This window comes from Rhinoraja longicauda, chromosome 1, assembly GCF_053455715.1.
Source record: "Rhinoraja longicauda isolate Sanriku21f chromosome 1, sRhiLon1.1, whole genome shotgun sequence".
Lineage (NCBI taxonomy): Eukaryota > Metazoa > Chordata > Chondrichthyes > Rajiformes > Arhynchobatidae > Rhinoraja > Rhinoraja longicauda.
The window spans coordinates 134653286-134668820 of NC_135953.1; the positions used below are offsets into that span (position 1 = coordinate 134653286).

Consider the following 15535-nt stretch of genomic DNA (forward strand, 5'->3'; position numbering starts at 1 on the left):
CCCTCTTAAATATAGCCAATGAACTGGCCTCAACTACCTTCTGTGGCAGAGAATTCCACAGATTCACCACTCTCTGTGTGAAGAAATGTTTTCTCATCTCGGTCCTAAAAGACTTCCCCATTATCCTTAAGCTGTGACCCCTGGTTCTGGACTTCCCCAACATCGGGAACAATCTTCCCGCATCTAGCCTCTCCAAACCCTTAAGAATTTTATATGTTTCTATAAGATTCCCCCTCAGTCTTCTAAATTCCAGCGAGTACAAGCCCAGTCTATCCAATCTTTCTTCATATGAAAGTCCTGCCATCCCAGGGATCAATCTGGGTTTGTTTGCATGCCATCCCGCCAAATCATACTATACGCGGGTACTTATTTCACAAAATGCTGGAGTAACTCAGCAGGTCAGGCAGCATCTCAGGAGAGAAGGAATGGGTGACTTTTCGGGCCGAGACCCTCCTTCAGACTGATGTCAGGGGGGCGGGTCAAAGGAAGGATATAGGTGGAGACAGGAAGATAGAGGGAGAACTGGGAAGGGGGGGGGAAGAGAGGGACAGAGGAACTATCTAAAGTTGGAGAAGTCGATGTTCATACCGCTGGGCTGCAAGCTGCCCAAGCGAAATATCAGGTGCTGTTCCTCCAATTTCCGGTGGGCCTCACTATGGCACTGGAAGAGGCCCATGACAGAAAGGTCAGACTGGGAGCGGGAGGTGGAGTTGAAGTGCTCAGCCACCGGGAGATCAGGTTGGTTAAGGCGGACTGAGCGAAGGTGAAATGCTGAGTTACTCCAGTATTTTGTGAAATGCTGAGTTACTACAGCATTTTGTGAAATAAATACCTTCGATTTGTACCAGCATCTGCAATTATTTTCTTACACTATACGCAAGTACAATTATGCCACCCACAATGTCAAAAGGAGTGCAAAGAGAAAAGTGCGAAAGTGCAAAATATGGTGTTACAGCATTATAATGTTACAGTTACAGAGAGTGTGCAGGGTCTGTAATAAGACAGGTTGGAAGATCAGGTCTACACACTAGGCAAGGGGAGGATGGTTCACTAATCTGATAACAGCGGAGAAGGAGTTGTTGAATCTTGCATACATACATGCTTTCAAGCTTTTCAACCGTGGTACATGCTTTCGAGCTTTTGCATCTCTGGGAGAGGGTAGAAGAGGGAACCGGGGTTAAGATGATCTTTGATTCCGTTGGCTGCTTGTCAGAGGCAGTGTGAAGTGTAGCTGGAGTCAATGGGGGTAGGTGGATCTGATTTGTATGATGGACTGGTCCACATTCACAACTCTCAGCAACTTCCAGCAGTATTTGGCAACGCTATTGAAACACCAAACTATGATACATCCTGATAGAATGCTTTCTACAGTACATCTCCACAAGTTGGTGAGTCATCGGAGACACAGCATGGTGGTATATCGGTAGATCTACTGCTTTACAGCACCAGAGACCCGGGTTCAATCTTGACAACAGGTGCTGTCTGTACGGATTTTGGACCTTCTCCCCGTCACCTGCATGAGTTTTCTCCAAGATCTCTGGTTTCCTCCCACACTCCAAAGGTTTCTAGGTTAATTGGCCTGGTATAAATGGAAAAATAATTGTCCCTTGTGTGTGTTGGACAGTGTTAGTGTGCGGGGATCGCTGGTCGGTGCGGACTCGGTGGGCCGAAGTGCCAGTTTCTGTGCTGTATCTCTAAACTAAACTAAACATGTTGTGTTTCCTTCGTCTTGAGGAAGTAGAGGCTTTAGTGTGCTTTCTTGGCCTTTGCTTCAATGTCGTTGGCTCAATATAAATTGCAGGTGATATTTAGGTGATACTAGGAACTTGATATTTATGTCTAGGAATTTGAAGTTCTCAACCATCTTCACTTTGGCACCATCAATGTTGACTGAGGTGTGTACATTACTTTGCTTCCTGAAGTCAATAACTAGCCCCTTTGTCTTGCTGAAGAAACCACAATGCCAACTTGTTTGGCTTCATATTACTTCAGTCTACAGATGAAGGGAGCAGCAACATGCACAATAAATGCAGGGCCTGCAGAAATCATGGGTGCATGAAAGAGAGCTTGTTTTGTTGATTGTTGTACTACGTTACTCTGACATAATGATTCATGTGGACACATTGACTTCTCCAACTTTAGATAGTTCCTCTGTCCCTCTCTTCCCCTCCCCCTTCCCAGATCTCCCACTGTCTTCCTGTCTCCACCTATATCCTTCCTTTGTCCTGCCCCCCTGACATCAGTCTGAAGAAGGGTCTCGACCCGAAACGTCACCCATTCCTTCTCTCCTGAGATGCTGCCTGACCTGCTGAGTTACTCCAGCATTTTGTGAATAAATACCTTCGATTTGTACCAGCATCTGCAGTTATTTTCTTACACTCTTTGGACACCAAGAAGATCATCAAGAGGAAAGGCAAGCTGGACTATCTGTGTGAATGGTGATACACAATTCAAATTGCCATTGAAGAATTTAACAGTCATGACAGAGGAGAGAATTCAAAAATCAGAGGTGCAAAGGGACTTGGGAGTGTTGGTACAGGATTTCAAAAAGGTTAATTTGCAAATCGAATCGGCAGTAAAGAAGGCACATGCAATGCTTGCATTTATTTTGAGAGGTCTCGAATTTTAAAAAAACAAGGATATAATGTGGTGGCTTTATAAGGCACTGGTCAGACCGCATTTGGAGTAACGTGAGCTGTTTTGGGCCCCATATCTGAGGAAGGATGTGCTGGTGTTGGAGAGGATCCAGAGGAGGTTTACGAGAATGATCCCAGAGATGATTGGGTTAACTTATGATGAGCGTTTGACAGCACTGGGCCTCTACTCATTGATGTTTAGAGGAATGAGAAGGGACCTCATTTACTAAAACGGAAACTTACCGAATAGAGAAAGGCCTGGATAGAGTGGATGTGGAGAATGTTTCCACTAGTGGGAGAGTCTAGGACCAGAGGCCATAGCCCCAGAATAAAAGGAGGTACCTTTAGGAAGGAGATGAGGAGGAATTTCTTTAGTCAGAGGGTGGTGAATCTGTGGAATTCATTGGCACAGAAGGCTGTGGAGGCCAAGTCATTGGGTATTTTTATGGTGCAGATTGATAGAATCTTGATTAGTAAGGGTGTCAGGGGTTATGAGGAGAAGATCAGGAAGATGGGATTCAGAGGGAGAGATAGATCAGCCATGAATGAATGGCAGAGTAGACCTGATGGGCTAATCCTGCTCCAAAAACATATGAATAAAATACATCCACAAAATCGGGAGAATTAGAGTCTGGTTTGCAGCTTCGGGATCCTAAATTGTTTGGCCAAGGGTAGTTCCCTGACATTGCTTTAGTCAACATTATTGCAGTGCTAAACTATCGGTTGGCCAGGGTCACAAATTGAGGTCAATGTAGTTGTGACGTCAAACTTGGTACCTTTCTGCTGTTTCAATTCCAGAAAAGCAAACTGGTAGAATTTCAGAGGAGAGCAAGTGGAACTGAGAGGCTGGTGGCAAAATATATTACAGCTAAGCCAATAATTGCGTTTCATCAATTAGTTATGTTTTTTTTCATTCCCTACCTTGGTTTCTTGCATTTTATTGTCGAATAAAATAAAAACTAAGGTTCACTGATTCAGTTTATCTACAATTTCATCGTGCCGGAAATTGCACACTGGATATTTCAAACAACCTAAAAAAATCTATGATGGTAAATGTGCAATAATTGACATTAACATCTAAGTTTAAGCTCTGCACATATCCATCGTTAAATATGTAGGAAAGAACTGCAGATGCTTGTTTAAATCGAAGAGAGACACAAAATGCTGGAGTAACTCAGCAGGACAGGCAGCATCTCCGGAGGGAAGGAATGGGTGACGTATCGGGTCGAGACCCTTCTTCAGACTGAAGAAGTTCTTCTCGGTTCTTCTCAACCCGGAACATCACCCATTCCTTCTCTCGAGAGATGCTGCCTGCCCCGCTGAGTTACTCCAGCATTTTGTGTCTATCTTCCATTGTTAAATAGCTGTGAAATATAAAATTCAAAGAAAGTTTTAACAACCTGGGGTGACTCTAAATATTTTCTTGTGACGAGAGTTTTATTGCACCTTTCTCTACTTTCAAAACGGAAGGCAATTCCATAAATCACTTATGGAAGTCATTTCATGGCCTTTGAGGTGTGCTTGTTGTCAGACTAGTTCTTTGAGGTGTGCTTGTTCGCGGACAAGTTTAGTGGATAACTGGCACATGCAGGAATTATGTTCAAATTTTGACAAAAGCAAATTAGAAAACATCATTCCGCTTTCTGATTTAAAAAATATATGATTGGGCCAAATATCCAAGATTAGTTAATTGCCTAATTAAAGTGTTAATACCGTTTGTTGCAAGTTCATTACCCGAACAATAAATGATTAAAATTTTTAAAAATCCATTTCACTGCTTATTAAAATGTATTGATGCACACAAATTGACATTTCTGTGTCTATTTGTCTTGTTAACACTTGACTGTTCAACTTGCATTAATACACATGTCTCTTTACATAGTTAATGCATATTAATATTCCATCCCCTGGGACTTGATCTGAAAATTCCAATTTCACACTTGAATATAGGTTGGGCTCACTGGCCCATGTTATTGCAACAAGGTCCACACACGTGCCACAGAAATGAAAGATTGCATCTATGTGTTATTAAACGCATGGTCCATTAAAGGGCCACTAATATCTATTAGCTCAGCAGTGCTGTGTTATGCTGCCACAAAACACATCTTATCTTTTATTCCACTTTCAACATTCCAAAAAGGTTGTTCCCACTGCACCCCTTGCTCACTCCACTGTCAATGTTACCATTTCCGCCCTTTTCCCATGGTTTTCTATGCAAAAAAACAAGGAAGCATGTTATTTTATCACTTCATTTTGTTATGGTTCCTTCAGCTCCACCAGTAAGAATCCAGCACTCTGTCCAGTTAAAACAGAAGTTTATGATCCTGTAGGTTTGTGCATTGATTTGGAGTGAGAGAAGGCAGTGAAAACAAGTGAGTGTGGTAGATAAGTTATAAATGTTACATTTTGAAAAGGAAGCAAATGATTTAAACAGTACAGAGGCATATATTTTGGTTCACTGAAAATCATTCAGGAAGAACAAAAGAACACGTTGAACAGACTGAACAGAGTAAACATCTAAACTGATGATCCGGGAATGCTGAAATTTAGTTTCTCCCAAAGCCAGTTTTCAATTCAAAAATGCCAAGTTTTCTCAATGTCCTATATGCAGAGATCAGCAATTACCGTTTTTGGCAATATACCCTTCAGAAAAGCTTGTGACGTCTTTATTTATGTTGAAAACCAACACTTTCAATTTCTAGATTTTTGGGAGTGATGGGAAAGCCTGCCGTGGTTGAAGATAGTTGGACTTCATTGACAACAAAATATCAATGGGGTAATTACCATCGAATAGAAACGTAGATATAGCAAATAGATGCAGGAGTAGGCCATTCGGCCCCTGGAGCCATTCAACGTGATCATGGCTGATCATCCAAAATCAGTACCCTGTTCCTGGTTTCTCCCCATATCCCTTGATTCCGTTAGCTCTAAGAGCAAAATCTAACTCTCTCTTGAATACATCAATCTCTCTTCAATACATCTCTCTTGAATATACCAGGGATGATGGTTGACTTGCCAATTTTTGATTTAGTTATTCATTTTGACATTTATTGCCCATCTCTTTTTGCCGTGAGAAGATGGAGATGTGCTTCCCTCCTACGTCACTACAGTCCCTATAGACAATAGACAATAGGTGCAGGGGGAGGCCATTCGGCCCTTCGAGCCAGCACCGCCATTCAATGTGATCATGGCTGATCATTCTCAATCAGTACCCCGTTCATACCTTCTCCCCATATCCCCTGACTCCGCTATCCTTAAGAGCTCTAGCTAGCTCTCTCTTGAATTCATTCAGAGAATTGGCCTCCACTGCCTTCTGAGGCAGAGAATTCCACAGATTCACAACTCTCTGACTGAAAAAGATTTTCTTCATCTCAGTTCTAAATGGCCTACCCCTTATTCTTAAACTGTGGCCACTTGTTCTGGACTCCCCCAACATTGGGAACATGTTTCCTGCCTCTAACGTGTCCAACCCCTTAATAATCTTATACGTTTTGATAAGATCCCCTCTCATCCTTCTAAATTCCAGTGTATATAAGCCTAGTCACTCCAGTCTTTCAACATATGACAGTCCCGCCATTCCGGGAATTAACATAGTAAACCTACGCTGCACGCCCTCAATAGCAAGAATATCCTTCCTCGAATTTGGAGACCAAAACTGCACACAGTACTCCAGGTGTGGTCTCACTAGGGCCCTGTACAACTGCAGAAGGAACTCTTTGCTCCTACTGATCTACTTAGTCCTACTGATGAAGGTACTCCACAGTTCTAGTGGGTAGAGAGTTTCAGAATTTAAACCTGCAGCAACAAAGGAAAAATGACCTGTTTCCAAGTTAGGATAGTGTTAGATTTTGAGTGGAACATGCAGGTGGTGGTATGAAACATTTGTCTGTCTTTGCAGCAGAAGTTGCAGGATTTGAAGACGTTAGCTGAGTAGCCTCAGAGAAAAGAAAATGTTGCGCCCTGTGCATATCGTGCTCATTTTAGCAGTCGTGACAGAGAGAGTGAATGTTTACAGTGGTGGATTGGGTGTGAATCAAGCAGGTTGCTTGTCCTTAATGGTATCGCACTGCTTGGAAGCTCTAAATCTAAAAAAAAAAAAGGAGATGCGGAGATATGTCTCGAGTCAAGAGGGTAGCGACTCTGTGGAATTCATTGCCATAGACGGCTGTGGAGGCCAAGTCATTGGGTATATTTAAGGCGCAGATTGAATCGTCATGTTCATTGGTATCAGCATGGCTCGGTCATGATGATACGATTGTGCATAGCAGTTATACTATCCCATGTTGCAGATGATCACCTTTTGTCACTTTTATGGTATGAATATTACTTGCCATCCATGCCAGAATGGGACCTAGATCTTACAAAGGAAAGATATTAAATGCTGGAGCAACTCAGTGGGTTAGGTAGTATCCCTGGAGAACATCCATAGTTGACGTTTCGGGTTGGGACCCTTCTTCAGACTCTGAAGTCTAGGCCTTGCTACATGCATATCCAATTGCTTCTTATGCTGATGAATGGTGAAGCGGATTTGAACATTATGCTGGAGGAAGACTAAGGCGTGCCGAGCAGGTAACGTTTATGTCACAAAAATGCTACACAATGTTCATCCGCTCCCTTCAGATGTCTTCTCTGCTGCAGTATGGTATTAGTAAACCCAACAACGTCTCACGCGGTTTGAAGCCCATCGCCTTCTTCTTCTGGTCCATGGCCATGATTCTCTGTTCCAAGTTCTCTCTGGGACTCGGGCAGCATATTTACACTCAGGAATATCACCATTTGCTTCATGTGCAGAGGAAGCGATTGAGACTATTCTTATTTCTTCAGCTCATCAACATTTTGCAGACGTCAGATTGGCCTTCTGAGAGTGAACCCAAGGAAAGCGACTGGCCTGGATGGGCCCGGGGTGTGTTCTCACAACCTCACAGCGCGGACCTGCTGGAAGGACCAGGGGTCACAGTTTAAGGATAAGGAGGAAGTCTTTTAGGACCGAGATGAGAACGTTTTTTTTCACACAGAGTGGTGAATCTGTGGAATTCTCTGCCACAGAAGGTAGTTGAGGCCAGTTCATTGGCTATATTTAAGAGGGAGTTAGATGTGGCCCTTGTGGCTAAAGGGATCAGGGGGTATGGAGAGAAGGCAGGTACGGGATACTGAGCTGGATGATCAGCCATGATCATATTGAATGGCGGTGCAGGCTCGAAGGGCCGAATGGCCTACTCCTGCACCTATTTTCTATGTCTATGTTTCTATGTTAAGAAGACCCCGGTCATTCCAGTCCAAAAGAAAACCGGGATAGTGTGCCTTAATGACTACCATCTAGTGTGTCTGGTATCCACCATTATGAGATGCTACTAGAGGTTGGTGAAAGTGCACATTAACTCCAGCCTCACAGACAACCTTGAACCACTGCAACGTGCCTATTGCCATAACAGATTAATGCTAAATGCCTTCTCCCAGACCCTGCACACATCTCTGAAACATCTGGATAGCAAGATAATAGACAATAGGTGCAGGAGTAGGCCATTCGGCCCTTCGAGCCAGCACCACCATTCACTGTGATCACGGCTGATCATTCACAAGGACACCTGCATCAGATTTCTTATGTGGCCTTTAGACTTTAGAGATAAAGATACAGCAAGGAAATAAGCCTTCGGCAGATTGAATCCGCACCGGGCAGCGATCACTCCCGTATGCCAACACTATCTTACACACTACGGACAATTTACTTTTTTTGTTGCCAAAGCCATTTAACCTTCTAATCTGCACGTCTTTGGAGTGTGGGAGGAAACCAGAACACCAGGAAAAAAAAACCCACACAGTCACAGGGAGCACATACAAACTCTTGTACAGACAGCACCCATAGTCAGTATCGAACCCAGTGGAGATGTTCATGAGATTCAAGTTCCAAGGCATAAATATCACCAAAAACTTGAAGGTGCAGCCAAGAAAGCACACCACTACTTCCCTCAGAAGACTAACGAACACTTGGTCTCATCGCAGTTTCTGCAGGTACACCACAGAAAGCTTCATTTCAGGATGCATCAAAGTTCATCTGGCAACAGCTCTGCTCAAGATTGGAGGAAATAGCAGAGAGTTGTGGACTTAGTCCAGTCCATCACACAGAAGGCCTCCCTCCATCATCTCCATCTTCAATTCATGCTGCCTCAGGAAAGCAAACAACATTTTCACCCAGAGGGTGGTGGGTGCGTGGAACAAGCTGCCAGAGGAGGTAGTTGAGGCAAGGACTTATCCCAACATTTAAGTCAAGTCAATTTTATTTGTATAGCACATTTAAAAACAACCCACGTTGACCAAAGTGCTGTACATCAGTTCAGGTACTAAGAACGAACATACAATGGCACACAAACATAACAGCACATACATAAACAGTACACAGCGCCCCCTCAGAGGGCCTCAAACGCTAGGGAGTAGAAATAGGTTTTGAGCCTGGACTTAAAGGAGCCGATGGAGGGGGCAGTTCTGATGGGGAGAGGGATGCTGTTCCACAGTCTCGGAGCTGCAACCGCAAAAGCGCGGTCACCCCTGAGCTTAAGCCTAGACCACGGGACAGTCAGTAGCCCCAAGTCGGCCGACCTGAGGGACCTGGAGATAGAGTGGTGGGTTAGAAGATTCTTAATATGGGGGGGGGGGGGACAAGCCCGTTTAGGGCTTTGTCTAAGAAACTGTTAGACAACAACATGGATAGGACAGGCTTGGAGGGATATGGACCAAACGCAGGCAGGTGGGACTAGTATAGCTGGGACATGTTGGCCAGGGTGGGCAAGTTGGGCCGAAGGTCCTGTTTCCATGCTGTATCACTCTGTGACTCTATAACCAGGGCGGCACGGTGGCGCAGCGGTAGAGTTGCTGCCTTACAGCGAACGCAGCGCCGGAGACTCAGGTACGATCCTGACTACGGGCGTCTGTACGGAGTTTGTACGTTCTCCCCGTGACCTGCGTGGGTTTTCTCCGAGATCTTCGGTTTCCTCCCACACTCCAAAGACGTACAGGTTTGTAGGTTAATTGGCTGGGCAAATGTAAAAAAACAATTGTCCCTAGTGTGTGTAGGATAGTGTTAATGTGCGGGGATCGCTGGGCGGTGCGGACCCGGTGGGTGGGCCGAAGGGCCTGTTTCCACGCTGTATCTCTAAATCATTACTCACACCCTGATTATTCCCTTTTCTGCTCTTTCCTGCCAGCGGATGATTAAAAAACTTGGATGCATGTATAATCAGATTCAAAAACAGCTCCTTCCTTATTTTGACTGACTTCTCATAAGCGCTGCTGTAACACTATATTCTGCACTCTGTTTCCTTTCTCTTTTTGTACTCCCCATTGTGCTCTTGTACGATTTGCCCAGATAGTAAGCAAAACAACGTTTTTCATTGTCTCTGCATACATGTGAAAATCATAAACCAATATCAATAACAATTTCCACCATGTCACCTAACAGCTAATATTATTTCTCAATTTAAAGAACACTTTTCTCTCACTTCAAACTTAATAACTACCATGCTCCTCTCTCAAGCCACACCGACCCAAATTCATCGCTAACTAAACATCCATGGATAGGTGTAGGGAGGAACTGCGGAGGCTGGTTTGAACCAGCGGCACGGTGGCGCAGCGGTAGAGTTGCTGCCTTACAGCCAATGCAGCGCTGGAGACTCAGGTTCGATCCTGACTACGGGCGCCGTCTGTACGGAGTTTGTACGTTCTCCCCGTGACCTGCGTGGGTTTTCTCAGAGATCTTCGGTTTCCTCCCACACTCCAAAGACGTGCAGGTTTGTAGGTTAATTGACTGGGTAAATGTTTAAAAAAAAATAAAAAAATTGTCCCTAATGTGGGATCGTTGGGCGGCGCGGACTCGGTGGGCCGAAGGGCCTGTTTCCGCGCTGTATCTCTAAATCTAAAAAAAAAGAACCGAAGATGGACACAAAATGCTGGAGCAACTCAGCGGGACAGGCAGCATCTCTGGAGAGAAGGAATGGGTGACGTTTCAGGTCGGTTCTGAAGAAGTGTCTCGACCCGAAACGTCACCCATTCCTTCTCTCCAGAGATGCTGCCTGTCCCGCTGAGTTGCTCCAGTATTTTGTGGCTCTCCATGGATAGCTGTACGGTTACTCAACAATCAGCCCCGACTGAAGCCAGTCAACATTCAAATAACAGTTGTGGCTGGTACAACAATGTTTCAAAAGATATATACTGTAGCACAGGTAGTCCTTAAGGTACATACATACCCAAAATATACATCACTACCTGGGACTGCTCTATGAACAAGGGGCCACAGTTTAAGAATAAGGGGTAGGCCATTTAGAACTGAGATGAGGAAAAACTTTTTCAGTCAGAGAGTGGTGAATCTGTGGAATTCTCTGCCTCAGAAGGCAGTGGAGGCCAATTCTCTGAATACATTCAAGAGAGAACTGGATAGAGCTCTTAAGGATAGCGGAGTCAGGGGGCATGGGGAGAAGGCAGGAACGGGGTACTGATTGAGAATGATCACATTGAATGGCGGTGCTGGCTCGAAGGGCCGAATGGTCTCCTCTTGCACCTATTGTCTATTGTCTATTGTCTAAGAGTGGTTGTTCCGATGTAGTGAATAAAAAGGCAAGGCAGGCTTATTTCCCTGTTAAAGCTATAGGAGATCATCGTCTGGGAATTAAATTCTTGCCACCGTGACCTTCTGGAGAGCCGCTGAGATGCTGAGGTCGGGGCCTCGCGAGTCGGAGGTTGAGCCTCGCGGGTCAACGAAGCCCACGACCCGAGTCTGCGGAGTCCGTGTTTGGGGCCCGGGTCGGTGCCACGGAACCGTCCCGAGAGGACCCGGCAGCGACAGTGGAGAGGTCAGTGCAGCGGTCGATGATGGGACAGCTGTGAGGGAGGGGGAAGAACAAAGGGGCACCTGGCGTAGGGGTCCTTTGTAACTTTGTACGCGCCCTTTACGTGGCGACTATTTGCATACCTTGGGTACGCAAACAAAGGATTTCATCGTGGCTTGTCACATGCAGCAATAAAGTATTAATCCATTCACATTCTTCCTTGCACACCTAACACAGTAATGAACTCACTGTAACTCATGAGCAAATTGCTAGTTAATTTAACTAGGAAATCTTTCCAATCAAAGATCAAATATTTATTTCACAAAATGCTTGAGTAACTCGGCAGGTCAGGCAGCATCTCAGGAGAGAAGGAATGGGTGACGTTTCGGGTCGAGACCCTTCTTCAGACTGATGTCAGGTGGGGCGGGACTAAGGAAGGATATGGGTGGAGAGAGGAAGATAGAGGGAGATCTGGGAAGGAGGAGGGGAAGAGAGGGACAGAGGAACTATCTAAAGTTGGAGAAGTCGATGTTCTCTGCACCTCATATTTCGCCTGGGCAGTTTGCAGCCCAGCGGTATGAACATAAAGAAAAGATACTGTCACATGCAGGAATGTCCAGGCCGATGTATTCATGTATTAATAATGCTCTAAAAATAACTAAATAAACACTAGTTTGCTTTTTAAAATATAGATTTACCACTTAATGGACAATCTTAAGCCTATTTACTCAATTGAAGAACTTCTCCTGCATTAGCACAAATCTCAACTGGTTCAGACATATGTGAGGTTCTGAGAAATCTGAAGGATTTAAACCGTCCGGGTTTAATCCCTTCAAATACTTCATGTTTAACTAGTTCAAAGGAGCTGTATCGAATGATGTTAAGTGGATTACTCCAGATGGATTAATTTAAAGATGCATGTTTGGTGAAGGAATGGTGGTGGGGGAAATATTAAAACTAGTGGTAAAATCAAGTATGCAGAGAGACACAAAATGCTGGAGTACCTCAGCGGGTCGCGACCCGAAACGTCACCCATTTTTGCTCTCCCGAGATGCTGCCAGACCCGCTGAGTTACTCCAGCATTTTGTGTCTACCTTCGATTTAAACCAGCGTCTGCAGTTTTTTTGTTTCCTACAAATATGCAGAGAGTTTGTCTCAAATATTCAAATGTATTGATGGCTCTGAAAAAGGCTAATGAACTTTGAGCTGAACTTTGCTCCAAACTAAACTAAATTGAAGCCACTGTTTCAATTCCTGTCAATGAAGGTAAATACCTCAAAGATACCAGAAGGTACCTGTAGTTACGCAGTGTTGTGGGAAGATGGTGTGAAAATTATCAGTATATGTTAAAATAAAGCACTGCATATTTATTTGCCATTTCTCTACTTCCTTATGTTACGGTTGAAATGTATTCTAAAGTATAATATATAACATATCTCAAAAATAAGATGGGACAGAACGATGACAGATGATTCAAGTTCATTATATTGATCCACCGATTCAGTCAGAAGAAGCGTCTCGACCCGAAACGTCACCCATTCCTTCTCTCCTGAGATGCTGCCTGACCTGCTGAGTTACTCCAGCATTTTGTGAATAAATACCTTCGATTTGTACCAGCATCTGCAGTTATTTTCTTACACCACCGATTGAGGATCATATCTCTGCCAATTTTGTTTTGATTACTACAAAATGCACAGCTGATTTGGTTCTCTGGATTTAAAGCCTGTGAGTTTTAACTCGTGAGTTTTATTTTAATAGCCTCACTCTAACGGCTGCCTTAATCTGGACTGAGTTGCAGTTGGTTGTAGCTTAAGATCAACACTGGGCTTTCCACATACACTATGAGGGGCAGAGTCGATTTTTATTTTTCCCTCATCAATAATGGAATTTAATACAGAAAAATGTGAGGTGTTGCATTTTGGAAAGTGCAACACGGGCAGCTCCTACATAGTGAATGGTAGGGCTCTAGGGAGTGTTGTAGAGCAGAGAGATCTAGGTGGGCAGGTACATAGTTCCTTGAAGGTGGCTCACTGTTAGATAGGGTGGTCAAAAAGGGTTTGGGCACATTGGCCTTCATCAGTTAGAGTATTGAGTATAGAAGTTGGAAGGTCATGTTGCAGTTGTATAAGACGTTGGTGAGGCCGCAGTTAGAGTATTATGTTCAGTTCGAGGCATCATGTTACAGGAAAGATGTTGTAAAGTTGGAAAGGGTACAGAGATGATTTACGAGGATGTTGCCAGGACTTGAGGGCATGAGGTATAGGAAGAGTTTGAGCAGGCTGGAACTCTATTCCTTGGAGCACAGAAGGATGAAAGGTGACGTAACAGAGGTGTATAAAATCAATAGATCGGGTAGACGCTCAGAGTCTCTTGCCTAGGGTAGGGAAATCGAGAACCTGGGGACATAGGTTTAAGGTGAAGGGGGAAAGACGTAATAGGAATCTGAGGGGTTACTTTTTCCACACAGAGGGTGGTGTGTATGTGGAACGAGCTGCCAGAGGAGGTAGTTGAGGCTGGGACAATGGCGACACTTGAGAAACAATTAGACAGATAATGGATAGGACTATTTTGGAGGGATGTGGGCAAAACTCAGGCAGGTGGGACTATTGTAGATGGGACACGGTCAGTGTGGGCAAGTTGGGCTGACGGGCCCGTTTCCACACTGCATGACTCTATGACTAATATTGAAAAAGAAATAACTTTAATTTATTTCGCACCATTACACGATTTCCAAGATGTCCCAAAAAACATTAGAACCAATTAAGTTTCTATTTGAAATTTAATCATGTAAAAAACAAGTTTTGACAGCCAATGTTCACACAACACATCCTATGCACAGGCAAAATGAAAATTATGGAAATATTTTTTAATTATGCAACTTCTACTCAATAACCAAAGTCTGTAGTCTCTTTTTTTGCTCTGGTTTATTTTCGCCCACATGTTTAGACCGTAATGTTGTATCCTTCTTATTTTGATGTGTTTATGCTTTATTCTTAAATGTTAACTGTGTGTTTGTATTGTCATTTGAGAGCACAGCACCAAGGCACATTCCTTGTACATGCACATACTTGGCCAATAAACATTCAATAAACTTATTCGTTCATATAAATATCAAATAATGCTGAGAGTGTTTTCAATATCATCCTAACATCAGTGTCTGTGACAGTCTAGCACGTTCTCACTACTACACTGGAAGATCATAGATTTAGTGATTGTTCCTGGCATGGAACTGAAATAATTTATATTAGATTTTAGATTTAGATTTAGAGATACAGCGCGGAAACAGGCCCTTCGTCCCACCGGGTCCGCGCCGCCCAGCGATCCCCGCACATTAACACTATCCTACACCCACTAGGGACAATTTTTTTACATTTGCCCAGCCAATTAACCTACATACCTGTACGTCTTTGGAGTGTGGGGGGAAACCGAAGATCTCGGAGAAAACCCATGCAGGTCACGGGGAGAACGTACAAACTCCGTACAGTACAGCACCCGTAGTCAGGATCGAACCTGAGTCTCCGGCGCTGCATTCGCTGTAAGGCAGCAACTCTACCGCTGCGCCACCGTGCCGCCGGTGTATATAGATTGGAAGATGTATTAAAGAATTGGAAGGTGGCAAGAACTTGTCAAAAAAAGGTTTGCATGCAATCTAAACCTTGCAGAGATAATTGTTTCTATGGCAGAGAGCGAAATTACATCAGCAACATTGAAATTTCTATGTTAACAGTAATAGGATGAATTTTTAAGTTGAGAAGATTGCCGAAACGTTCGAGAGGAAAATGTAGTTTATGGAATAAACAATTCAGCATGGCTCATTTGCTCCAGTCAGCTGTATATTTTGTAGCACTCAAAAACACAATTGACAAGAGGTATGATGTAAAATGGATGGTTCAATAAAAATAATGTTGACTCATCTGTCATGCTGCAAACTCATGCATATAACAAAAAGCTCTGACGTATGCCCTTTTTCCTATTTGTTAATCCGTGATTATCCTATTAACAGACTAATTTACACACACACACACACACATTCTGCTTGCAAATCAAGCAATGGAACACCCAAAATAACCAGCTATTTTTGTC

General features: G+C 43.8%; 1 protein-coding gene across 1 annotated transcript in view; it reads right to left on the reverse strand.

The window, feature by feature from the left end:
• Window positions 1-15535, reverse strand: part of spock3 (SPARC (osteonectin), cwcv and kazal like domains proteoglycan 3) — a 416043-nt gene that overhangs the window by 192132 nt on the left and 208376 nt on the right. The window lies entirely within an intron of this gene.